General features: G+C 37.5%; 1 long non-coding RNA gene across 1 annotated transcript; it reads left to right on the top strand.

Annotated features, from left to right (window-relative positions):
* Positions 1–15,074: 15,074 nt before the first annotated feature.
* LOC131576620 (uncharacterized) lies at positions 15,075–24,874 on the top strand. Its single transcript, XR_009277019.1, has 4 exons — positions 15,075–15,218; positions 17,253–17,398; positions 22,382–22,469; positions 24,800–24,874. It is a non-coding gene; the product is annotated as an uncharacterized LOC131576620 (long non-coding RNA).
* Positions 24,875–26,274: the final 1,400 nt, after the last annotated feature.

Here is a 26,274-nt window from a genome sequence, read left to right as displayed (position 1 = left end):
GTTCACACATTAGATGCCTTTGTTATCAGTGACAGTTATGCCACGTGTCTCTAAGAAAATCACTTAGGCCACACAGGGGTCTCAGATGCCTGAAGGTATCTCAGCTAACTTATCTCAGTTGATGAAGTGGGCAGAAATGAACCAGTGCAGGCAGATGAAGGTGCACAGTCTGGCTGAGAAGCTAGAGAAGGAGCTGTTTGCTCACAGATGTAAAGGCCTATGTCTCCAATTTCATAAAGAGGCCTGCAGGGAAAGGGTCCTATGCATGCTCAGCTGTTCCCAAGTTTCTGGATAGAAACAGCAGGAATGTCTCCTTTCTTCGCTGAAGAGGATTTTTCCCTTTTCCTACTGTTTCATTGTCTTGGGCATCTTGTTCAAAATTAGAGTGGTTTATGATGGACTATTGATCTATTATTCTGATTTTTTTTTTTCTCTTAAAGACAGTAGCATGTTTAAAAGACAGTGATTTCTGCATGAAACTAGATAGTAATTTTCAAAATAAAATAAAGAAACAGTTATAGTTTTACAGTTTTGAATTGGCATAATTATAGTTTCACTTATTTTAGGCAAAATGCAGCATCAAATCTAGGGATATTTGGGCAAATTTTCTGCTGTGTTTTTTCCTTAGAAACTGAGAATATAATTGCACCATAGCAAGATAGAAAGGGAAAGGGGAGAAAGTCCATGTTACTTTTAGAGTTTATTGGTGCATATCATGGTGTCAAACTGTTTTTCTGGAATGCAAAGTGTTGAATTTCATTTGGATTTTTTGTTGGAATGCAAAGTCCTCTTCCTGCAAACACTTGGTACACATGCAGGTACCAAGAGAATAAAGCTAGGAAGATTTGGCCCATTACAAAATGAAGCTCAGTACTGAGGCATAAAAATGCTCATCTCCAAAAAAAAGCTTGATGATGTAATCTTGTAGCAGTGTGCAAGAATGCTTCTATCTGTAAGCTGTGATTGTCCTGGGACACCAGGACACCAGAAATCCAAATATTCTAATGTATGTTGCTCTAATTATTAATCCTAGCTCAATAGCTATTACAGGGAATTCATTGAAATGCACTTTAAATAAATAAATATCAGTGCCTGGGCTATCTAAATCATAACTCTGAGAGTGCTACCACAAGTTGGAACTTTTCTGTGTGGGAGACAGGTTCCTTGGTGGAAATGCTGTGATAAGAAAAACAAGAGAAAGCAACAGCTGACAAAAAGATTTGTTGAAGAATCAGAGGAAATATTACAGTGGAAAGGAAGAAGAGAAGAACAGTTATGCAAATAAATAAATGAATAAATAAATCTCCCATGAAACACAAGCCCTAGCCCAAAACAGAAGAAAGAGTGAGAGAGAGAAGTCTGAGGGAAAATGAGGCCAGTGTGCAGAAGGCTGTGTGAGATGATGGGAACAGAAGGGAAAAAAGATCTGCAGACAGAAGGCAGAGCAGAAGGGAAAGGACTGCAGATACACACCATCAGAAAGAGGAAGATCTGTGTGACTGGGGACTCTGTTAAGAAAAACTGACAAACCTGTCATAAGACCAGCCTCAGAAAATGGAGAGGTATGCTGTCAGAGTCACAACCACAGCAGCTGGGGTTGAGATGATCTGGCAAGAGGGATCCATGTGATGCACTGCCATTTTATTGCTGGGATGAGTCCAGGAAAACATGGCAGAGTAGGAAAGGCAAAAGACTTCTTTTAAAAAGCCAAACCAAGCAACAACAACACCACCAAAAAAGAAAATGTGATCCTTAGAACAACTTCAGTTTCTGGGTAAGGTTTGACATGATGAAGGATTGGTGTCATAAAGAAAATCTGCAGATGCTCAGTCACTAAGATTCACTGAAAACTTCTTGAAGGGTGACTATTCCAGAAAATTAGATTCCAAAAATAAGACTGCTGATAAAAAAGCCATTGAATCATGACTTTGGATCTGCAGAAGTTGTTTGAAGTAGATCATCAAATGACCAGGTTTAAATTGAAAGAACATATCTGAGCTTTGGAAATGCTTTTGTTTTTTTTAGGTGAGAGTGATTATTTGAAGCTTCTGCTCCTTCTACAACATTTAAGAGTGGTAACTCCTATAGCATGTGTGAGTCCCTCAGGTGGGAAACCCTGGCTAAGCAAGGAAACACAGCACGGAGCCTGACCATCACACTAGGCTTGGTAGAGCAATGATATTGAAAACATGTCCTCTCCACTCCTAAAAAATAAACTTCCCTCTCCCTGTGAGTTATAATCCTGAAGTGCAGGTGCTACAACTCAGATGTGCCAAGTGCCCATTGTGAGTTTCCATTTCTTTCTCAGGAAGTAGTTCCACTTGAACATAATGAAAATTATTATACTTTTTGAAGCCAGCAACATTGTCAGCTACTTTGAGTTCAAATGGTTTAGAATGACATTTTCCTTCTTCCTGGATAAAAGATGAAAGTGATGGAAGCTGAAAGATGCTGCATGCAGGAAGTGCTAAGGCAAGAACAGAAAGCAAATTTTAAAGAAATGTGCAAGGGCATTTGCTGAATTTGAGTACAGAGTTATTTTTTTTCTGGAGCTCAAGTAAATGGTGCTTTCTCCATGTGTGCTTTTGTCTAAATATCTCACACCAGAAGAGCTGTTTCCAGCCCATGTTTTCCGTCTGTCTTGAAGAGCATCTACAACATTCAGTGTCATGTTCCCTAGGGCTCAGAGGCTTCCTGGGTGGTAAGTCTAGCTCACACAATGTTTGTCTGCTGGTCACTTAACTGAGCAATCATCTAAACCACTTTTGATGACTCCTGAATGACAGTCCGTACTCACTGTGCTTAAAAAAAATAGTGTGGTTTTTTTTCCCCCATGACTACTTTGTTTGTGCCAGGTTTGTTTTGACATTAACCTCATCTATGCCAAGATGAGAAGTAGCAGCTTTGGACACCTCACATGCAAACCTTCTGACAGACAACAGGTATGTATCAGGAATCACAGGAAGCATAAAATCTAATGGAAACAGCACTGATTGAATCTACATAGGTGTTTTGCTCCAGATCTCTTGTTTCTTGGCTTCTTTACAGAGAGGTTTTGTTGTGCATAAACTAGAATCCTGTTTGAGAAAAAATAAACTAGGTCACTTCAATACCATGTTGTTCTTATTTGAAGCATTCAATACAAATTTCTCCTTGACCTTCAATAAATCTGCATCTGTGTACAGTGATGTATAAGGCTGTCCGGGATGTGGTGGGTTTATCCATCAAAGTCTCTAATGTTCTTTTTATCCTGTCCCAGGACTGTTCCTGCTTCATTATGTACAGCATTTGCCCTGGATGTGGTTGACCTGAATACTAAGCATACAGAGGATCAGAATTAGTTGTTGTGATGCCTAGTTGAGGGATTTGGTCCTCAATCTGTCACAGTTACATGTCCAAACCAGCAGGTTAATCTGACAAGTTTCCTTTGTCCTCTCATTTACCACAAAATAATCTTGTGCCTGAGCAGTGTTTCAATTTCCCATGCAAATTTAGAGTCTCATAGGCCAGTTATTTCCCAAGAGGCAATTCCCCATACACATCTGTTCAGGTATGAGGGACTCAAATACTGCCCACATTTCCAGTGTCTTCAGTGCTGAAACAAACCCTGTTAGACCAGTATTTGCCAGCTACAGTATAGTATCTTTAAAAAACATACCCTTTATCCAGTGTTTTATGTGTTTAGGTGGGTATTTAATGTACATTAGTAGGTTTTGTTTTGTTTTGTTTTTTTTAACTTCCTGTTTAATGCAATGTCAGAAGTACAGCCCTTCTCCAGATAATAGAGATGAATATCTGTTTTTCCTGGTTCTTGTCTTTTCTATGTTATCAGAAAATTATTACCAGAGCACTTTCAGCAGGTTTGGGTTTTTTTGGGTTTTTTTTTTGGTTTTTTTTGGGGGGGGTTGTTTCGTTTTTTGTTTTTTCCTGTAAGTGTCACTAAATCTTTATCTTCTGACCAATACACAGGATCATGATGAATTATTTCTGCTGAAAGGGGAACTGCTGATCTGAGTCAGGTAATTCTCTGCCACAATCTGTTCCAGTTTAAAAGACTGTGCATGGATTTCTGAATGCAGTGGAAGCTGCTTACTCTGGCACAAGTTATCTTTTGTATGTTCTGCTCTGCTCCTTACAGGGCTGCAGTTATCAGGGAGCTAAACATTTTCCAGACTGCTGTAGTGGTAGCGTTCCCTTCGTGATGCTGTACCGATTGCCTTGTTCCCATACTCCCTGTATGGCTGGCTGCGTGTATCCTCGCCTTGTCAGGGACAGCCTCATGACTGTTCTTTCACCCACAACTGCTTTTTTTCTCTGGCAAGAAAGCAGCACAGCATCATAACCACAGGAAACCACTTCATCCCACTAGTGCTGGCAAATACTTTCAAGCGAGGGTGGTTGGTATCAAACCAATGGACTATGGGATCACTTGACACAGAGAGAAGGAACAGCTCAGGAACTGGTGTGTTACCATCTTTCACATGGGCAGTATCAAATTACTAAAACATAATTTCAGCTCATTTCAGTTAGTGTTGCTTAGACTTGGATGGAATTTGCTGACTTGAGACTTCCCACTGCCTTCACTTACTGCTGTATCAAAGGATGTCTGGGGACTGTACACAGACACCTCTTAGGCTGAAGAAAACCTGTGCTCATTCAAGATCAATGACTCACTTGCTGATAGCCATTAAACCATTTCAGAAAAATTCCTCCAGCTCAATTTTGCACATCACCTACATGGAATTCTAAATTATGGACAGCCTACAATCCATTTGTACAACCAAGTGTTATAAAAATAGTAATATTACTTATAAAAAAGCACCTGAAATTGGTATAGAAATCAGTCTCCTGATAAGAAATCAATTTAAAAGGGTAGACAGTACTGATGGAATCAAGGAATACCCTTATAGTGTTTGGCTGCACCCAGTTTAAGATTACCTGCAAGTCAGCTGAGTTGAATGTTACTTGTGTCACACAAAATGCTCCCTGTGAAAGCTTCTCTTGTGCCATATTCCTTAGCTATATCACTCTTTCCTGGACAGAATTCTGCTCCCTGGTATTTCTTAGATACCGTATGTGCTGGTTTAACACCAGATGGGAATTAAACCCCAAATAAGCCTCTTGCCTTCATCTGCCCCTCTCCAGTGCAAAAGGGACAAAGGCAGTGATGATGGGTTCAGACAACAATTTAGTGGAAGCAAAGAGCAATGGAATGAGAAATGCACAGTAACAGCAGTATTAATACCAGAAACCCACAGAAGCGAAGGTGCATTACATACAAAAGATGTTAACCCCTTGACTTAGCTCTGCATGACGGCTGGGGTCATGCAGTCATGATGGTGGATATTTCTGTGGCTGGCTCTCCTGTTGCTGAGCCCAAGACAACAGTGACTGGCAATCCCCCAGCAATCCAGACTGCCCACGCTGTGCTGCCCGCTCCCAGATGGCTGGGCTCAGCTGTGGCTGGCAGTATCTGGCTTCACCCAGCCCTGCCCCTTGGCTTGGGCTCAGCTCTGCTCCTCTCAGCTTGGCTTGGGCTTGGCTCCTTTCTACTTGGTTTGCTGCTTCAGAGCAGCATCTGCAACTCAGTTGGGCTCTCCCAAAGCACTCGAGGGGATGGGAATGGATGGGCAGTGGTGGGAGAGCAAAGTCCACAGGGCTGCTCCCAGTGATGCCCCTGAGGAGCACACAGAGCAAAACGACGTCACGGCAACAGTGCATCACTGCCCCAGAAGCCACACCCCCATGATGACAGAACAGCATGGAATGACATGGACGCGCCCACATAGCTCTAGCCCCTCCCCCAGATCACCAAGCCCCGCCCCCATGGGGCCATGTTTGTTACCATTTCCCCAGGGGGTGCTGTGTTTGTTGCCGTGGCCTCTAGGTCCCCATGGCTGGGACAGTCTGCACTGCACAAGCCTGAGAGTCTTGGTGTCACTGTCGGACATGAAATGATTCACACAGACACAGCACGAAGTGTGATGAAAGAAGAAGAAAGTTTATTCTGTCCTTTCAGTATAGATTTTCAACAACAACCAGGGATTGAATAGTCAGGTCACCACCTTCCCAACCACACTGGCCGTGACAGAGGTCCATCAAAAGGCATGTCTTTAATGGAATGTATAAACATCTATGTTTATAGTTTCTTTCTTGAGAAAGTGGCTAGAAATTATGAAATTATGAAAACAATATCGAAAGGTCTGATTCTCAGGGTGACATCCTGGCATCCCACTGCCCTGTGCATCTGTACAGCATCGTGGCAGGCAAAGCCAGAGTCCTCAGGTTTTTCCCAAAAGATTTCTGTGTGGAAAAAGATATGTCCTGGGACATACAAACTCAGGAGTCCTATACTCTGTGTGGCATTTCTTCCTAATCCACGAGGTGTGAATTTTCTATTTGGAGGAATGCTGTCTGGTATGGGAATTATGACTGTTTCTGTTTTTGAAATGATGTCCCATGAAGACTTCTGCATGTAATCCCAACCATGTCACACTAACTTAAATCTTAGTCTCCTGGAACCAAATATATATATCTTTAGTGATCTGCATATGTCTGTACTCTGCTCAAAGCAGACAAAGAGCTGACTAAAAAACAATCTTCAGAACCGGACAGAGGAGTTTTTATGACCTTGAATATAGATGTGGCACTTTGGCTTCCTGCATTTGCATTTGGGGATTGTCATCTCTGGTGGCCAACTTATTCCACAACAGAACCAAGAAATGTGGTAATCAGAAAGGTGAAAAGGACTCATACAGGTATGAGCTAAAGTTATTTTTAACAGGACTCTGAATGCAAACAAACTGTGCAATGCAATGTCTTTGAGCAGTGAAATTAACTTGAAAAGTTATGCTCGTAGTATGATATGTACGTATTATATAGAATTTTTCCATAATTTGATGCTAAAGAGACCTTCCAGAGTTAAGTAGTGTTGTCTCAGGAGGACAGTAAAAAGTGCATCCTTTTGATGAAACAGTTTCTTATCTTAGTGCCTTTCATCATGCTATTTACAAATACAAAGTTACACAAATCTGAGCCTACTTTTATAACAGTTTAGAGGTATTCGGTTCCAACTAAAGGCAAGAGAGTTGCAACCATTTTGTGTGAGTGTGACATCAGAACTAAGTTTTTTGTTGTATGAGCTGGCAGGTTTCCATAGGACATATGTAAATGCAACAGCATGATCTAAGCCCTTAAATTTTTCTGAGACCCATGTCAACCTATAAAATAATAAAGTTGAAAATAAAGTTTTAATTACCTGCCATAATTTTTGATGCTGCTGACAACTCCAGACTTGTTATAAATAGGTCATTGTTTGTGAAACTGCAATGAAAATAATACTGTGTCAGAAAGATTGAATGTGGGCCTTCTTGCCCTTTTCTCAACGCAATCCACTGCAGTCTTCCCAGTCTGTGCTGTTTCCTCTTTGCACACCCACACAGTCATCACTGCTTTTGTTCATGTTCTACATGATAGCTGCATGCTCATGTCACCTCATTCCCAACCTAAGTCTGGGTTGTTATTTTTTGAGTGGTTTTTTTTTATTTATTTTAAGGAATGGCAAAAGTTAGGCAGGTATATCTCACCTGACACAGGCAGGAGAGGTGTTGACTAAATATTAAATAGGTTGCACACACTGAGCACAGGAAACTACTGTGCCTCTGCTGTAGAATCAGAGGACTTGGGAGTAAAGTGCATAGGTTCCACTAAGCTCCCAACTAAAGTGTCATGCTAAAGGCTGGATTGTACTATGTTACAGTGCTGCAGGCCTGCAGTCCACAAGTGAATACAGATGGCATTTGTCTCAGCAGGAAAAAAGGTTTGGTCAGTTTAAATAGTGACCCAACTGGACTAATTTTGAGCACCCTTAGGTGACTGATTAAGAATGTTCTGATGAACATTTTGGTGTCAGGAGGCTGGCTACTTTGAGCAGTGTCTCTTTTGGTCTGTTAGTGTATTGCACCTTGTCAAACACCACTTGGACTGATGCTGAATGGCATCACTCAGATGAGCTGGACTAGGAGATTAGCATCAGCACCTTCTAAAATTGGACATTCTGGCTCATTTTGCATATTGCAGGTTCCCTGCTGCCCATTTCTGTGTCTTACCAAAAGGTCACCCCTGTAAAAGGCCTTTCTTCAGCAGTTAACTTCAGTATCTTGCATTAATTGTGGGTGTCTCTAAGTTGGACACAACTAACCTGTCTTCCTTTCATTTTATTAATGTAAACTACCCTGTACATGAAAAATTATTTGGCCCTGATTATAAAACTGTGTAGGGCCAATGCCATATGTAATGAATAGAAGTGCTCTGGCCTCAATTGGTCTAATCAGGCTCATCTGGCAGATAGCCAAATAGTAAAAATAGCTTGGTGATTTCTCATGATGTATAGCTCTGTTATAAATTAATATTACTTTATTTTGGAGGAAATAGAAGGCAAGAAATGGAGGAAGGAGAATATAATCTGATTTTACTGCAAGAGAAAGAAAAGTGAGGAAGATTATAAAAATATGTGCTGACAAAAATAAAGTTTCTCCGTATACAAATCCCATTGTTTGAAGAGCTACCATACATTCCAGAGAATGAAGAAGCTACTTTAATTAATTACAGAATATTTACATAGTGTTTAGCTGATTAGTAGTAAAGATTGATAAAAAAAGAATTGCTAAGTTGTTATATTATATCCTGACACTTCCATAATTTTTAAAAAATCATCCTGTCACAGAAGGATGCTAATGACTTAACAACCTGAAGCTGGCCAGCTCCTGAAGCCTTGATGTTTAATCTAGACAAATGTGCTTGTTTATGTAGCTGTGTAATCAATGTGCGCAGTAGAATTATGGTACTATGCAACCATTAGCTCTATTTACATAAATATGTTTTTTCAATGGACAAACACATCACTTTATGCTAGAATGTATCACAAAAAGAAATTTAGAATTTTAATGAGGATTTTTTATGTCAGACTGGATGTTTATAACATATAGTGTAATTTTTCGTAAAGCTTCAGGAATCATTGTAGCAAATAGTTGATTTCATACAATTCAAAAATTACCTGGCTTAGGAAATTTGAACTTTATCAGTTATTACTAGTTTGTGTCCCTTGAGGAAAGCTCTTTCTGGCTGGATATACCTCAAAAGAGTAGAACTTCTGTTCTATATTTGTCACTTGCTAACATATTCAATAAGCATGTTTTTAGGAGAGCTGTTGATATGGGAGTTGGAAGTATATGCTTGTATGAACTCAATCATAGGAATAGAAAATCATGGTTAAGAACTAAGGTGATATGACAGGAGGGATTGTTACTTAAAGCATGAAATGTTATTTGCCATTGAGATCTGCATAGAGCTTTTTCAGTTTTTATTTAGAATATACAAAAATGGATCAACTGCTGCATAATAGACATATTTATATACTTGAAGACATAGAAGAAAATATTTTTATTTGTAAAGCAATGGTCTGAGAAAAGAGAAAAATTGATAGGAGTGGATGAATTGCAGATAGTAAATTTATTAGTAATGAACTTAGTAAAGTTCATTACTATATATATATACACTCATACATTGGAGCAAAGTGGTAAATAGAAAAACTTAAAATCAGTAAAGTAGATAAGATTAAAAAAATGAAAAATATTTTCTAAATTAAATTGTTGTTTAACAATTAACTTTTCATTTTGAAACAGTTTCAAGTTGAAAATGTCTTTATCTTCTCTGAAATTTTTTTTTCAGTGAAATGAAACAATACTATAAAACATAAATTCTTTGAGGATGATGCAAAGTAGAAATTTTTTTATTTGTAAAAGAGAAGAGAGGGTGGATTGATAGGGTGCACATAGGGAAAATTCATGACTTTCACAATATTACTTACTTGATGTTCTATGTTATGTATGCAGCCTTAGTAAAATTTCCTGTTGATGTCCTGTATCTGTGGGAGTTCTGTTGTGAATTTGAAAGGATTCATGATTTCACTCTCAATCTTTACATCTTCAAGAAGGATTTCTGCATTTTATATTTCTGCATTTAATGCAGAGAGAAAGAGTCAGGAAGGCAGAGATGTTAGAGACTTTTTAAGATGGGTGAATTAGGAGAAGATGTGTGGATTATAAGGATGTTCTTCCAAAACATTTAGACCAGGATAGAAACCCTTTCCATTTCTCGTGTCCCTCCAGAGTACTGATCCACCTTGATTCATTCCTTAGTGTTTCACTGGAACTGAGAACATTCATTAAATGCTGTAGTGAAAAGTGCCAGAACTACTCACAAAGTTCTGTATTTCTACTGCTGCACTGAACAAAATAAGTGGAAGTAGCCCACAAAGTGTTCCCTCATTTTAATTACTCCATGCACTCAAATTTCAACCAGGTCTTGCAAAGTAGTAATGTCCAATGGACTGGGCAAACTTTCCGAATAAATTTTCAAAATGGGATGTTACTTGAACAACACAAATTAAATTGTAGTCTTAAGAATATCTTCAAATCTCTACTTGAGATTGATGTATTATTTTGTTCTCAGAAAAAAATGCAAATATTGAGTGAGTTTAATATAAACATTCAGTGATGAAACCAGAAAAACATCTGAGAATTTCTGTACCTGGTAGTTATTATCAAAAATACTGTAAAAGTTAAGCTTTAAATGTTAAATGACTTTGTGCCATTTAGTTTATATTTCTTCATGGGAGGATATTTGCACACTTACTACTTGGCTTTATGTGTGCAAATGGGACATCAGGCCATCTGCACAGATTTCACACAGAAATACATGTAAAAATGATAAGCAAAAAGTTTGACAAAAGAGCTGAAATTCTCTAAAAAGACTTTGCATTTAGTATCAAATTTATGTCGTCTTCATTTCTACAAACCTTTTTTTTTTCAGTTTTCTCCACTGTGAGTAGAACGCAGATTCAACACTGATGGTTTTTAAGTGGTTTAAAGTATTTTAACATAAATCATCTGCATTGAGAACCTTGAACTTTGTTCTCAAGACCTTAAAATTGCAAGGAAAATCAGAACTTCTTGTCATTTGTTTTCACCCACATGCATTTGTAAAATTCTATCTCCAGACTGTAATTCTGATTCAGTGTCTTTTAATTGAAGTTAGAGGCAGTTTCTCCTGTAATTTTCATCACTTGCTATTTAGGAATTAAGAGACCTGACGACCCACTATAACGGTTGGACAATTCTTGACATTTTAAAAAATGACCTGCCCTTGAAATGTGTTTTTATAATTTCAAGGCTGATGATGAGGGTGGTAGGAAGGGAGTTAATAATATGTCATACAAATTATGCAGCTTTAAAGTGAACCATAGCATGACTCACTCCATGAAACCTAGGTAGGCTGAGACTTTTCAGTTCTTAAAGAAAAACTTGCACCAGAAAAGAACATTTATCCAAAGCAAACAAACAAACAAGAATCCAAACAAAACTGCTCCCAAAACTCCACCCCACCACCAAAAAAAACTCAGACCCACCAAACTTCTTTCCCACTCTGTAAAAAAAACCCAACAAAAAACAACAAAAGAGAAAAAAAAACCCACAAAAAAAACCCCTTGAGAAAATACATATTTGTTCATATGGTCCACTGAGATGCAACCCACTTCCTCTAGATATTGTTGAAGGCACTGCAGCCCATGGAGGACCAGCAATAGAGATAAAATGCTGTAACCTGACCACAACCCCCAGCATCCCTTGTTGCTTTATTGAGGTGACTGAGAATTACCTGCAGCAAATGGAAGGAGAGGAGTCTGGGAAAGGAGGAGGGGTGTGTTTTCCTTAAGTGTTCTAATGTTTTTTAATTTTTTTTATGTTCTCCCCCCCCCTCCCCTCCCCCCCAGTATCTGAATAAATACTTCAATATTTACAGTACTCTGCAGTACAATGAGTTAAATTACCAATCTGAATAGGTTTTGCCCATGACAGTAACAGGGAAGTGATCTCCTTGTTTTTATTTCATGCCATGCATGGTCATGGCCACTTGTTTATGAATAATTAAGGTATCTTTCATATCTTGATGTCATTATCTCTGGGACAAGCTGAACTGTAGAACTTTCAATGGTCAAGCTTCTGCAGAGACCATTTGCTTACCTCATTGCATTTGCTAATCCCATCCAAAAACTGGCCTAAAGCAAATCAACCCGTCAGTCTCCTGGTCCTCTTGTTCCTTGCACATATTCTCTGCTTCTCAGAATGTCTAATTTAGTTTCTCTTGTAGTAGTGATCAATGGCTGTCAGCTGTTTTTCTTTTCTCTTGAAACTGTTCCTAAATTAGCCTGTCATGTCTTCCTTGAAGGGCACATGTAACAATTGTTCTTCTTTCTTCCACCATCAATGAGAAGTCATGACTGCTGTAAAAATCTCTTATCGAGCTGACCCCAGCAAAACCATTCTGGTTAAGATTTCTCCTTGTCTTAGCATCTATTTTAGATGTGAGAACCTGACTCCTTTATTCAGGTAATCTCATTTATTTATTATTTGTATGGTATTTACTGTCATATTTTGTATTCCTTTAACAGATAAAGCAGTAGAAGAAAAAAACACCAGGTTCAGTTTTTTTTCTGCAAATAGTGGCATGTCAATAATTGCATTATGTGCCTTTGTTTTAATGCCTGTATGAGGCCCTACAGAATGTGTTTTGTAATTTCCAGTGTCTCCTACTGGAGGGTGTTCACTCTTTAATATTTTTTCAAAAGCCTGTCGTTAAAAATCATTAGTTGCTAGTAAAGTCATGTCAAAACACAAGTGTAATCATTCAGCTGAGGAAGGGCTAATTTCTCATTCTCTCATTCTTATGATCTCATTTGCTCAGTTCTCTATCCTTTAAAACTGCAGATCTTAATTTCTAAAGTAAAACGGAGAAATGACTTAAGAAATTAATTAAAAAAAAAGAAAAGCATGCATATAACTGAATAAATCTCATTTATTCTTCTTTAGTCATTCATCCTTTACATCTGCTTTTGTGACTGACACTTCAAGTGTGTGAAAGGAATGAGAAGGAAACCAAATTATTCCCACTCCCTTACACACTTTCAGGAGAACCTTCATCCCAGTATAGAGTACACTGCAACAAACCAGTGTTCTGGTTTAGGTGGCAAACCAGCTCTGAAGTAAACACTTTATCTAGTTTACTTTTGGATGTCATGGGAGAACACCATCTTAAAAGTGTAAAATAAGATCTAATTGGCATTATGCACAGGTCTCTATCCAGTAATGAAGGAAAACAAAAAAGGACTGATGTCTGATTTTGTGCAGTGCATAGGAATCAGGTACTTTGCAATAATCATTCAATGACTATCACAGTCTTTCTTTGCTGTTATGATGGATAGCCTTTCTCTGCCTCCCTTTATAGCATTCACAGTGACACTGAAGTTCCAGCTACTAAGGAACCATGCTGGGATGGGATGATCTAATTTGCTATTTTCATTGAATTGGATTCTGGAAATTGAACAAAATTATTTTTCATCTCTTCACCCACACAATCTTTTCTCACTCCTTTTCCTTTTTTCTTTTTTCTTTCTTCTTCTTTTTTTTTTTTTTTTTTTTTAATAGGTAGCATCACACGAAATAGAACATGGTTTTGAAAAGATTATTCAAGAAGTACTGAAATTGGTCCATCTTGCCATTTTGATTAAATTTCAAACTTTTGGTTTAAATGTCTTCAAAGTACCAGATAGAATTATATCTAAATATGCCTCCTCTCCTGAAGAACATCCAATTGCTGAACAACACATGCTATTCCCAACTGATCTCTTGCATTTGTAATGAAAAGCTCTTATGTTCTGTGCATCTATTATTGCTCAATACTGAATTAATAAAGTTTGAAACTTTTGAGGAAGTATATTTTGAATATTTTCCTGAAATGACAGATCCATATATCGTAGATAGTATGGAATTTCATTATGCATCCTTGAAGGAGAATCTGTAACTTTTGAAGTTTTTTTTGTTTCTTATCTTCCACTGTAGATGAAATATCTAAGACATTTAATTATTTTAAATATGGTGAGAATAGATAACGGAGACAGATCTTGTGAATTTCACATATATTTCCAGTACTTTCCATTGTCAAATGCCCAGGAATTTCAGTGTGAATGGAGATGTCATTTTACATACAAACATATCCTAAAATGACTGTATTTTTTTCACTAGTGGAGTTACCTTTAAGACCTTATGATGCCTCTAAATCTTGATAATGATGACCTGAGAGACATTATTAGTACATCCCAGATCATGAATTTTACAATGCTACCAATCAAGTAGCTTCTTTGCTAGATAGTTTCAGGATTTGAGAAAGGAGGAATGAGCTGCATGATATGGCTAAAGACAGATAATTAAAGGACTAAAACATGTAAAAAAAAAAATATCACTGAAAGCAATGAGGTTGAAGGCAGTTTTAATGTCTCATAAATTTTCTTTAAATTATATAGGAGGCAACAGACATCTGATCCAGGTAACAAATAAATATTAAAAAAAAAAATTAGACTGTAATGTTATTTTAAGGCTGTGATGTATTTAAATCTTCTGGGAATCAATCTTACTGGATCTGTAGATTCCTACATCTAGCTGATCTTGTGATTGACAGTCATATTGTTGAAAAGATTTCATGACTTGTGTGATTCATAGCTGTCAGGAGAAAATAAAACATTTTTTTGAGTCACATAACAAAGAAAAAAATGGTTTCGTCTTCTTGTCATTAATTTCAGTCAACGATATTGTTTATTTCCCACTTAAAAAGACAGAAATAAACTTGTGAAATTTGAAAGTTCAGCCTAAATAATACCCAAGCAAAGCCCCAGTTTCCTAGATAGGCTTTCCTATAAGATTTATAATTCATAGCAAACTAGAGTGAGAATTAGAGGAATGAGCAAGCAAGAAGAACCTTAAACTGCTAAGCAGCAAAATGGTGTGGGTAACAGTCCACTGTTTGCCCTTGATAGGATATAGCCTGAATCCACAGTGACTGAAATCTGAACCAGCCTGGCTATAATGTCAAGTCTGAGCTATACTTGTACTCCATGGCCAGGGAAAAGAAAAGTCAAGTAATCAGTCGTCCTTCAGTGTTTATCTGTACTGGGGTGTCTTTGGATGTGTGTTCGATGCAGAGCCCAGCAAAGAGTGCCTAGTGATTCTTCAATTAAAAATGTTCTTAGACCTTGCTCTCCTCTTTTTCAACCCTATCAGCTCCATGACAACTGTCAGCACATTTTTCAGATTTAATGATCATTAAAGGTAAAAAAGACTGGGGGATGGTAGTTGGGGAGAAAAAAAAACCTGAATCCTTGAAGTTTGACATATTTCTTATTTTACTTGATTAATTTTGTGCCAATGTGAATGAGATTTTTAATGAAAATTAGCAGGATGTTTTTAACTTTGCTGGGTTAATTTTCTGTTTCTGGATAATTTGGAATGCCTGTTTTGAATTTCATGTGAAAGTCACAGAACTACACATTAATCAGACATCTAGATTAAATAGGTCTTGAGTACATTAATCTGTTCTGGATAAATCTTTGATGGTGTGATTGAGAAATTCAATTAAAAGAAAAGATTTATCCAGTTTAGGTAATACATCTTGATGATTGTGTTCCCATGGTAGTCAAGAAAGTTGAAGGAATCTGAACCAGGAATCTGCTCTGTAAAACAGGTACATATGAGTGGTTAAATGGACAATTTCTCTTCTGCATTAGTGGAGTGCCACAGGATTTAGGTCCCTTCCTTTGACTTGAAAATAAGAGTAGATATTGGCATGCGTTTTTGGTTTACACCTGAGACATTAATTTCAGACATTAGTTATAATCCTTATGTCCTTGTGTTGCAGTTTTAAGCAGTATCATATATATGAGCACAGTAAGTAGTTAACCCCCTTGTATTTCTATGTATGAACTCATAAATGTACTGAAAAACTGGCTCCTGTTTGCTGTCCTCTCTGCATGCTTGTTTACCTCAGTGCAAAAATGAGCACCACATGGATGCAAAGCAGAATAGACCTTTGCACCAAGGTGATGAAAACAAAGACATGTCTGAACTTAATGGTCCTTAACTTTAATTTTTTTTAAAGGTGTGGGTTTGTTGTTTTATTTTTGAAAGGAATAGTAGAGGATGCAATTAGAGTCTGAGTTTAACATGTTCTCTGTGGTACTTACTTTATTCACTTTCAGAGTCACTAACTAGTTTCTTCTTTTCAGCTGGGAGCAGCCAACTTGTATTTCAAATAAATCTTTTATCTGTTTTACTCCAGTCCATTCTGTCTGGATAATCTTACATCCTTTATTTATAGGTATAGTGAGTGGTAAATAAAGACAACATACTGTGATTTTGTACTATAAACAAGAAACAAAAAATGTGGGAGAAAATCACAGGGTGGATAGGTCCATGATTTTTTTAAAACTTATTTTAGATTTCATTTGTAAGGGGAAAAATATCCAGAAAAAAACAAATTTTATGGAAGCAGTGTGTTCAGAGACAGCAGAATTTATGCAATGAAAGTTCAGAAATGTATAATAAATAGTTTGTTCTGAGTTTTCAGCCCTCTTCTTTCCTATGGAGGAGACCTGGATACTTTTTATTTACAGACTTTAAAGAAGAATATAAATCTCTGAAAAATGGAATTGTGAAAGAAGGGGGTGGAAAACCAGTCCCAAAAATGTATTCATGAACACAAAAAAGTTAAAAATGAGTTTGTAATTTACTGCAGCTCAGAGACAGCAATAACTAATACACTGGAAATTTACCCATTTTATGCATCTATTTTGCCTGCTTTACTGTTCTGCTGTTCATAAAAAGAGCATTTATTTCAGCAACTGTCATGTCACTTGGCATTTATGTGATCTCTGAGCTATGTGTGAAAATGCACTTTTTTTCCAGTTTCAATTTTTATTGAAAAAGTTATTTATTTTACAAATTGGTATCAAGGTGATTTGTTCTCCTGTCTAACTAGTTTTACTGTTCTGCTTTTATTGTGTTCATTCTTATCACTTGGGAATCAGAACCATATATCATTTGGTTTTGTTTTTCATGTCCTGGGTCCTATTGGAATTGCATTCTGTCCTCTGCATGTTTCTGTCTTAGTTCCTCCTCCTCTTCTCCCACTACAAACCGGAAGATTAGAAGCTATGTTTTTAAATTCTCATACCTTTTCTTACTCTTGTGCTGCTTTTATGAGGTGCTTTGGATTGTCCACTGTGTTTTGCACTCAGCTGAATTTTGACAATTCACTCTGACTTTTGTCTTTGCTGTCGTTATGACCTCTCTCCCTGCGTTCTGCAGAGCTCCACTCCAGTATCAGAGCTGCTCCATGGCTGGTGCTACTCACGTCTGCCTTGGGAGCCTCACCTGTCCTGTACAGCTTCCAGCATCAACTGTGCTATGAGAGGCAAAAGATGCATAAAGGAACTAGACAGAGGAAATGCAAGGTATTCATCTTCCTGATGAAATGCTTCCTGAGCTAAGGTTCCTGATGGCTGTTCTGGCTGTTGCAGAGATGTGCTGTGGTGCTATATCACTCCTGCAAAATAGCAGATTCAGAGGTTCCTCCGTAATCACCTACAGGGAGTGAAGATCATTAGATAATCTCCTGAGGGGCTCACTGTAGTTTCCAGGAGATGTTTTGTTCCTAGTTCCACCTCCAAAGATGCCAACTGAGAGGAAACTAGAAGATTAATTAACCACAACAAACATTTAGAATTTAAAAGGAGGAACAATTTAAAAGCAGCTGAGGAGATAGTTTGAACGTGCTCAGTTGCAGTTTTCTTTTAGAAAATTGGGCTTTCTACTGAAAATCTGCCCCTGTATTTACTCAGCTATTACATGAACCTGCAGGTCAACTCATTTCTCTGCTCTTATGTTGTTGCTGTCAGCTTGAGTGGCCATGCTTCTTTGAGAAGATTGTCATAAAATGGAGGCTGTTTATTTCTAATCGCAAGCTTTACATGTGACAGGGCCATATTACTTCTTCTTGGTCTAAAACTGATCACAGAATAAGTGTCTGCTCAATGACTATTGATGGGGAAATCTCATCTGTTGCCTTGGCAGTTTCAGTATATTTAGAAGCTGAGAACCCAGATGTGAGTTCGCATTGTGCTTGTTTATGACTAACACAATCTGCAGGGCCACTCAGTCCTGTAAAATATTCAAGGCTTTTCCCTTGCTTGAGATAATTTAGCTGCAGTGTCTTTTCTGGGCTCCACATTTTGTCCTGACATGGTGTAGAATTTATGGAGAAGGGGGAAAGGTGGAATGAAACCTAATTTTGAGGAAATGAGTCAGAATTTCTATCTTCTGAGCATCAATTGTGAGACAAAGAGGGCAGGCTGCCTCACTCAGGAGAGCCCACCTGTGCACCAGCTATTTTTACAACTGCATTTCTATTCCCATGGAAAAGCCTTTTGTATTCACTTGTACTGTGTCAGGTGTCTGCAAAAAGCCAAACAGCAACTGCATTACTTCTGTGCTATAAGTACAAGCTGGTTGCTGGCCCATAAAATAGTAATGGGTGAGCTATAAAATGTTTTGAGAGATCTGCTTATCTGAGATCTGCTCGTTTCATGAAAGCTGTGCTTCTATTTACATGCAGCACACCCTCTGATCCTGATGATCCCAAGCATAGGTATGATCCACAGGTAATCAATCATGTTTGCTTTACAGGGGGTGTCATTTTTGGTGCATCTGCTTTCAGACATACCACTGCAAACAGTGATGCCAATTATTAGTTCTCCCTTGCCTCCAAATTCTGAGGAAAAAGCCAGAGTGCTGCTGACAGAAACATAAAAGCACAGACTTGGCTAGCTAGCTCTGAACATTGCTTTATTAAGCCTGGTATTCTGCATCCAGCAGTAGCTAATGCGTCATGCTTCAGAGGAAAGGCAAACCCCACGATTTGTGCAAAGCCATAAAATAGAAGTATTCCTTTCCAAGCCTGCAGCCATCAGCTTATTCCCTGAAGCATAAGATTTGATTATATGTTTGTTTCTTGGGGAGAAGAGCTGTGAGTATTTAAGCTTTTCAGGCTGGAGATCATGCATTAGATTAACCTGGAGGACTCTGAGGCCCATGTAGAACAGATTGTGGAATTCCCTTGGCAGAAATGAGCAAAGCAGCCATTACTAACATGCTGTCATACTGTTAACTGGAGCCGTATGACAAATCCATAGGAATTTTTGCTTCTATTTCTGCTCTTGAGCTATCGGTGAGAAGCTTGTGATTTCTTTTGGGTGTAAGTACCAACGTTATTTCCCACATAGTTTCTAAGTTTGTGTTGTGTTTGCAAACATTATAATCTTATATGAGTAGTAGCTGGGACTGAAGAGCTGGATCATAGCTCTTCTAACTGTGGATTGCCTGCAAGGCCTGGGAAGCAACAGTTTTGGCTCTGTTGACTCTTTTCTACCTATCTCCAAATCATCTTTTTTCCATTCTAGGTAGAACACAGTACTTTAATTTTGGTTAGCCGTTTGTTTTTTTTTTTTGTTTGTTTGTTTGGTTTTTTTAAAAATATTTTTAATTGCTGGAACTATTTAATATTTGCCAAGGAAACCAATGCAGACAGTACCTATGGCTCCAGTAACATAGTTTTGTGCTAGCCTGAGTTTTGTGAGGAAAATTCATCTATAGAAGGCAGATGGAATAAAACAGAAAAATGTTCTGGTTTTAACTAATTTTCCTTTGGCTTCCACCACTACCCTTCCCACATGGCCTCCAGTACTAATAGGCTACTATAATGTCCATAACCAGTTACACTTATATTCTGCCCAGACTCACAATGTGCTACTCTGTTGCCTGTGAAATGCCTGGCAGTGCAGCAGAGAATGAAAAGTGGCATTAAACTGGTTAACTAATACAGAGCTTTGCTATAAGCAAAAGCTTCTTTCCTACCTTCTCCAGTTTTGGACAGAAAATGCTTTTTATCTTCATATAGGTCTTTGTCTTGTGAAAGGCAGGAGGTTGTGCAGTATTTTCTTCAAAAGTGGTAAAGTTATTTTAGCTTTAAGTGGGAGCTAAGGGCAGTGAAGAAAGGGTTCCTGACACCTCCCAGTGTAAGATTTCATAATGACTCTTACACTGCTCCCTCTCTTTTGGCAATAGCAGCTGTGTGATTGAAGACTAAACAACTGGCAGCACCAGTGGATACTTGTCTGTGAGTTAAATTGTCAGCTCTGCCAATACAGAGTAGCTGTATGTTCTTGTGGCTGTAGTTTAGGCTCCATTTTCTCCTACACCAAGAATCGAGACTGTGAGTACTGTCCATTCTTCAGCTTGGAAGCAGATCCAGCACTGTCCCCAAACCACCTAGACCCTTTGGTTTTCTCCTAGCTGCACAGGATGGGTTGCTGGCTGCAAGGGACTGAGGTGTTGGGGTGGGATTGAGGAACACCCCGCTCTAGAGGTGTGGTCTCAGGGATCTCCTTTTAGCAACGGTAGGCGGGTCTGGCTTGTTGCCTGAGATTGATGATCCTTCTGCTGCCATCTCACATTTCTCTGATGGTTACTGGATTGTTGGTGGAATCTGTCACAATCACCAGACCCACTCTGCTCACCTCACTCAGGTACACTACTCTGATCAGAGAACTCGTATCTGTAGGATGTCCATTATGGATTACTTCTCTAGTCTGGACCTGTAATAGCCCTGAACAACTTAGAAAGAAACCAATTTTTCAGTCTCACTTGCAAAATGCAATCAATATTTCTGATTCCAAGGGTATTGCACACTGAGAGAAAATAGTAAGTGAAAAGTATTATTTCCAAGTTATAAATCATGGTATTTCCTATCTTCCATTTCCTTGTTTTTTGGCATCACATGACTGGCTTGTTCATCAATCAGTTTATATTCTTGCAAGCGATAAAAGACCTTATAAATGTATTGATTTGCATCAGAGTTCACTTACAAAAATTTAACTAATAAAAAACCTATTCTGTAAAAAGTAATTGTTTGTTCTTTGGAGCATGAAATTTACTATCAAAAGTATTAATGAAAAGTCAAATTGTGGCAAAAAGCTGAATTGTTTACAGGTGATTCCTGCTATGCAGAAGCATGTCATTTTCCATTTCATAAGAACTAAACTCTATGTTCTGTGAACTTAAGTTATAAAATGCAGGATAGTTCCTTCATGTCTATTTTCAGGCATCTGAATTTAGTCACTTGGTTTTAGATATCTTACCCTCCAAATTTATGTCTTTTTAGGAGTAAAGATTAAAACTGATTTAGGTAGAAATATTTTGATGTTAACATAAAACGTGATTCAGATGAAAAAACGGCCTGCCATTGCACTCACTGCAGCATTAGCAGCCCAAATACCTTGGGAGATAGACTGAAAAGGGTTGAATAACCTTACTAAGAGGTGATGCTGTCCTTCCTACTCTTCTGAAGTTATTAAAAATTGCTTATTTTCCAAGAACTTAGCGGGGGTGGGTTTATCAATAATATGAACAGCACTGTCACAAAACATTTTCAGTCCACCAACACAATTGAATTCAATTTCTGAGTGTGGAAAATTTTAATTTCCTTGGGCCTAGGATGGGAGCCAGGTGGTGGTCTCATCCTGGCTGATATTTTCCTACCACTGTTCTGCAATAAGATTGCTTACCATCTTGCAATATAAAATTGAGAAAACTGGTTAATATTTCCCAGGGCTGCTGAATCTCCTAAACTTTATTTAAGGTTATAAAAACAACAGAGTATCAGATCACAAATTCTGTCTTCTAGATCACTGTTTTGGTCTCGTCCTCTCCCACTTCTCTGCCACTCAGCAGAATGCACTCAACTGGGACTGAATTTTTAAGGTGTATTTCAAAGTTGGTTCTTTTTTTTTTTTTTTTTTTTGACTTGAAGGTTTTAAGCCTTAATTCCTCTTCTGCTTGTTCACTGACAGAGCTGTTCTCTCTTTACTCACACTGTAATCTGTCCCAAATTCAAGACAACAAATCAAATCAGGAATTTGACAGAAATGACATGGATGGATTTTTCACAAGCAATATTCTTGGAATTCAGATGTCCTTCACATAACATTGTTTGGTACTGCATTCCCTGAAATTGTTGTATGTTTCAATCTGAAATGAAGAAGAAACAGTGATGGCATTGCCATAACTTGCTCTTTCCATGGTTTATGTGTTATACAGCATTTAAGATTAAATGCATATTGAACATATAAAACATTGAATATAAAAGAATAAAACTCTAACAGGTTTACTTTACTGCCAGTAAAAAATTTCTAATATGTAGTGCAAATTCTTATTTTCATGATGTTTATGTCTCATGGGATTTCAGGCTACTATAGACTGACACTGAGCTTTACGGTCTGTATACCTATTAACCACTTAGTAATACAACACATTGGGGTTTTTCATACATCAATGTCTTAATTGATCAAAATAATATTGGGTTAAAGGATCTCTGCTTACAGGAAGCCAGTTGGATTTGCATGAGTTTGGAGGGATATGATGGAGAATCAAACTCAGCCATTCCAAGTGCATCTACTCTGGCAGTTTAAGGTACAGTATAGGTGTTTTTTTTCAGTGTGAATCATTCTACATGCTGCCCTTGATGTACTATAGATGACAATTTTGTCCCCCCCACCGACCTGGACTAAGGAACAGAAAATTTCTGGCATGAAAATTTTCAGACAAAAAGATTACTTTTCTTATTTGTTTTTAGCCATGTCACTTCTCGAATCAAGTTCATAGTGCCATTATGTCTGAAAGGGAAATATTGATGGCAGGAACATTTAAATTCGGTATTGCCAACAAAAAACTTAATCTTGGAAAACTATAGCCTCTCAAATAGTCATTCACCTTTCCTCAGTGTTTTGTGTTTTCCATCATAACTGCTAAATATTAAATAGAGAATACACTTCTTACTATTAAAACTGATTTCTTTGCCAATAACCCAGCTCTTCTTTGTGCATTAATGTACTTTAGCACATAAATACGTATCATCAAAGTCTCACTGTAATTTGTTGACTTATAAGCATTTTCAAAAGCTACAATATTAGTGGACAGGTGTCTCTGACCTGAGTAGCTGGTCACTAGCTGGGATCTTGCCAGCTTGCTGTCCTTCAGCAGGTGGTGACACAAGCTGGGTGTTTTCCTTGGTGCTGGTGATTTTACAGTGTACAAAGAGTGAGCCCAGTTGCTCCTAATAGTACCTAAAGGTGCCAAACACACCACAGCTTCATCAGGATCTGAGACTGCCTGCACAGGAGAGCCAAGGTTAAAGGCAGCCTTCAGAGCCTTCCCATGCAGAAACCTGCTGGGGTCTGGACAGGAAGAGGGTCATGCAAACGAGAGCAGTCTCCTCACTGTGAGGCTTGAAAAAATAGCCCCACCTGGTCCCTGCATGTCTCTAGCAAAAAAACCCTGTACAGGAAAGGACTGATGACTAAAATTACATTAGAGAAAGATTAGGTATTTAATTTCTTGGTTTCAAATGAGCAAAAGTTTAGATTAATTGCTATAATTCTTGGGTTTGGATTAATGTGCCTTAAGAGAAAATTAAATATCACAGGATTTGGAGTACTTTGTAACAAGCAAATAAGAAAGTTTGGGGTTTTTTCCTAATAATAAATTTTTAAAATAAATATTATTCTTTCAGGGGAACTTTATTTCTCCACTTATTACTTGTCGACACTGACATCTATGAACCAGATACTTACCTTGAGTAATATTTTACAGGGTCAAATTTGGAAATTCAATCCTTTAGGAACATGTATGGCATATATTCACATCCTACTGCTATAAAGGATTGTACTGCATATTTATGGTTAAGCATATGCTCAAGAATTTTCATGAATGGACATATACACAGAACCACACTTACAAAATTTGCTGATTTAGAGTTCATGTACAAAATGAATTGTGCCATATTAATGTCATATTATTATCATGTTACCTTATAAATTTATCTTGATTTATTACAGTGAAAAAGATTCTGGGCAGAGCTAACAAGAAGAACCACATTACAATTGATTTCAAGAAAATGTGTAAAAAGCAATCTTGATTTTCTTCTGTGCCTGTGTTAAATATTACATTTTAAATAACATCAAAGTGTCAGCATCAGGCACAGTGAATTTAATGGTCAGAGCACATGCTTCATGTTGACCAACAATTCTCCTTTCAAAAACCTGACTTTTTTTTGTTTAGAGGCAAACTTGACCCTTCCTGGTTCTATTGATGGAGTCCCTGTACCATTCAACAGTGCTGACTCATGAATTCCTTCTAGATCTGCCACCATCTATTCTGTATTCCTCTCTGAGTTTCTAGTCAAGAAACAGAATTGATGATCTCCTTAGTACCAAATGAATAAAAGGTAGAGTTAATTCTAACTTAGGAACATTTTAGTTTTTCAAAATGTCTGAAGAAAATCTAGGACAATGACTAAGCAGGATTGTGTTTTTCTTGGTAGGAATAAATTACAGAAACATTTTCCTTAATGCATATTGATGTCTATTTTTGTAAAATAGATCACCTGCAGAAATGAGGGGATGAATAATATTAATACCTAGATGAGTCAGAGAACAGAACTTAATTTTTCCCAAGTAAATATTGCCACTACTTTCTCTTGCAGTAATAAGTAGCTCAGCCTATTAGGCCAACCTCCAAAACCCTTTCCACAAATGCAGTGTTGACAGTTCTTGTGACTCATGCTATTTATTATTCTCAGCAGCAGCTTCCTACTCTACCTCATATATACAGAGTCTGATTCAAAGGCCTGAAAGACAGAAGGAAAGGGAAAAGGCATAGGGAGTCAGTAGAGTATCTGGGAATCAACCCTAGAAAGACCAAAGAAAGTCTTATATATATATTTTTTTTTCTGTGTTTTATAGTGGACTGCAAGAGAACAGCCAAGAGGTGAAATAAAGACATATGTGAGTTACAGAACACCAGTGTGTATGACTTGGGTCTGAAGTAGGTGTGGTGAGATTTATTAGATGTAGCAAAGCTTAGGATAGCCAGTTTTGCATGCTTGTCTTGGTTCTTGTGAGTTAGCATTTTACCTTTCTTCACCAGAATCTAGTCAGTTTAGAAATTGAGAACTTTCTTTCAATAAACAGTTCATTTAACATTCTACTATACAAAATATATGACAAAAAAATTGAAGTTTCTACTAGGAATTATACTACAGAATTTCAGATCAGCTTTAATCCTAGACTCAATACAGTGTAATTTCTTATTATATCTGACTGGTTGTTTTAAAAGTTTTGATCAAGTGATAAAATAAATATTATTGATGTCAAAGAGACATTACACCTTAGAGATTCTTTACCAACTGAACTGCCAGGATTGAATTCTAAGGAGTATGAATGTGGTATTAGCCTACAGTTTTAGCCAGAATAACCCAGTCATAATGAGGGAAACACTTTTGTTACATTGAAGGAAATCTGTGTGCTTGAGGAGCAGAAACCTGACTAATAGCAGGAAGTTTCATTCGTGCAAGTACAGGTAGTATACTCATCACAATGCAGTATGAACAGAGAACAGTTTTAGGCACCAGAAACAACTGTTTTTCTGAACAGTTGTTTCAGAAAGCTGCAAGAGAAAAGCTAGTTACCTTTCATAAAGACCTGAAAAACAGGGACAACAAAATTCAAGGCATAATCACAACAAAAGTTCCTTCAACATTAGTATAAAAGTAGACTAAAATTCAACAGCATTATTGGAACAGGAAAAAAGAAAAGTATATGGTTTGATTAAAAGGGCCTGAATAAGAGTGTGGTAAAGCATAAAATTCTTGTAGGTGGCATGGAGGTTTCAGATATCACTGTGAAAGTGTTGAGTAAATATGTATTACTTATCAAAAGAAAAGATTCTGAAAGAACCATATAAAATCAAAATGATAAATAAAATTCTAAAATCATTAACCACAGAGTCTGTTAGAATTAAAAGTCACCTTTAATTTGCTTCAGAAGTAAATGGAAGACTTGTTCAAATGAGAAAATTTGAAAGGAGCATAAGTTGAACATAAGGCCATAATAGGGGAGGACAAAAATTATCTGATGTAGAACTTGCTTAAAACATTAACAAATACTGAAAGTTCCTCAAAAACAACAAATGCAGGAATTTTTTCAGTTTTTGCACAGGCCTATTTTATGAGGTAGATTTATGTTCACAAGTACTTTGTAGGAAACAGAACCTAAATTTCATGCTAAACTTCCTATTATGCAGGACTTAAGCAATGGGATTATTTCCACTACCTTGAATATAAAATGATAACAATTACAAAATAGCAGATAGCTAAATACAGAATAAAATATTGTAAAATCCAACTTGAAACATAACATACATTTGAATAATTTATGGT

This window comes from Poecile atricapillus, chromosome 2 (assembly GCF_030490865.1).
Source record: "Poecile atricapillus isolate bPoeAtr1 chromosome 2, bPoeAtr1.hap1, whole genome shotgun sequence".
Classification (NCBI taxonomy): domain Eukaryota; kingdom Metazoa; phylum Chordata; class Aves; order Passeriformes; family Paridae; genus Poecile; species Poecile atricapillus.
The sequence above is the reverse complement of the archived record's forward strand: the minus strand, read 5'-3'. Positions and strand labels throughout refer to the sequence as shown.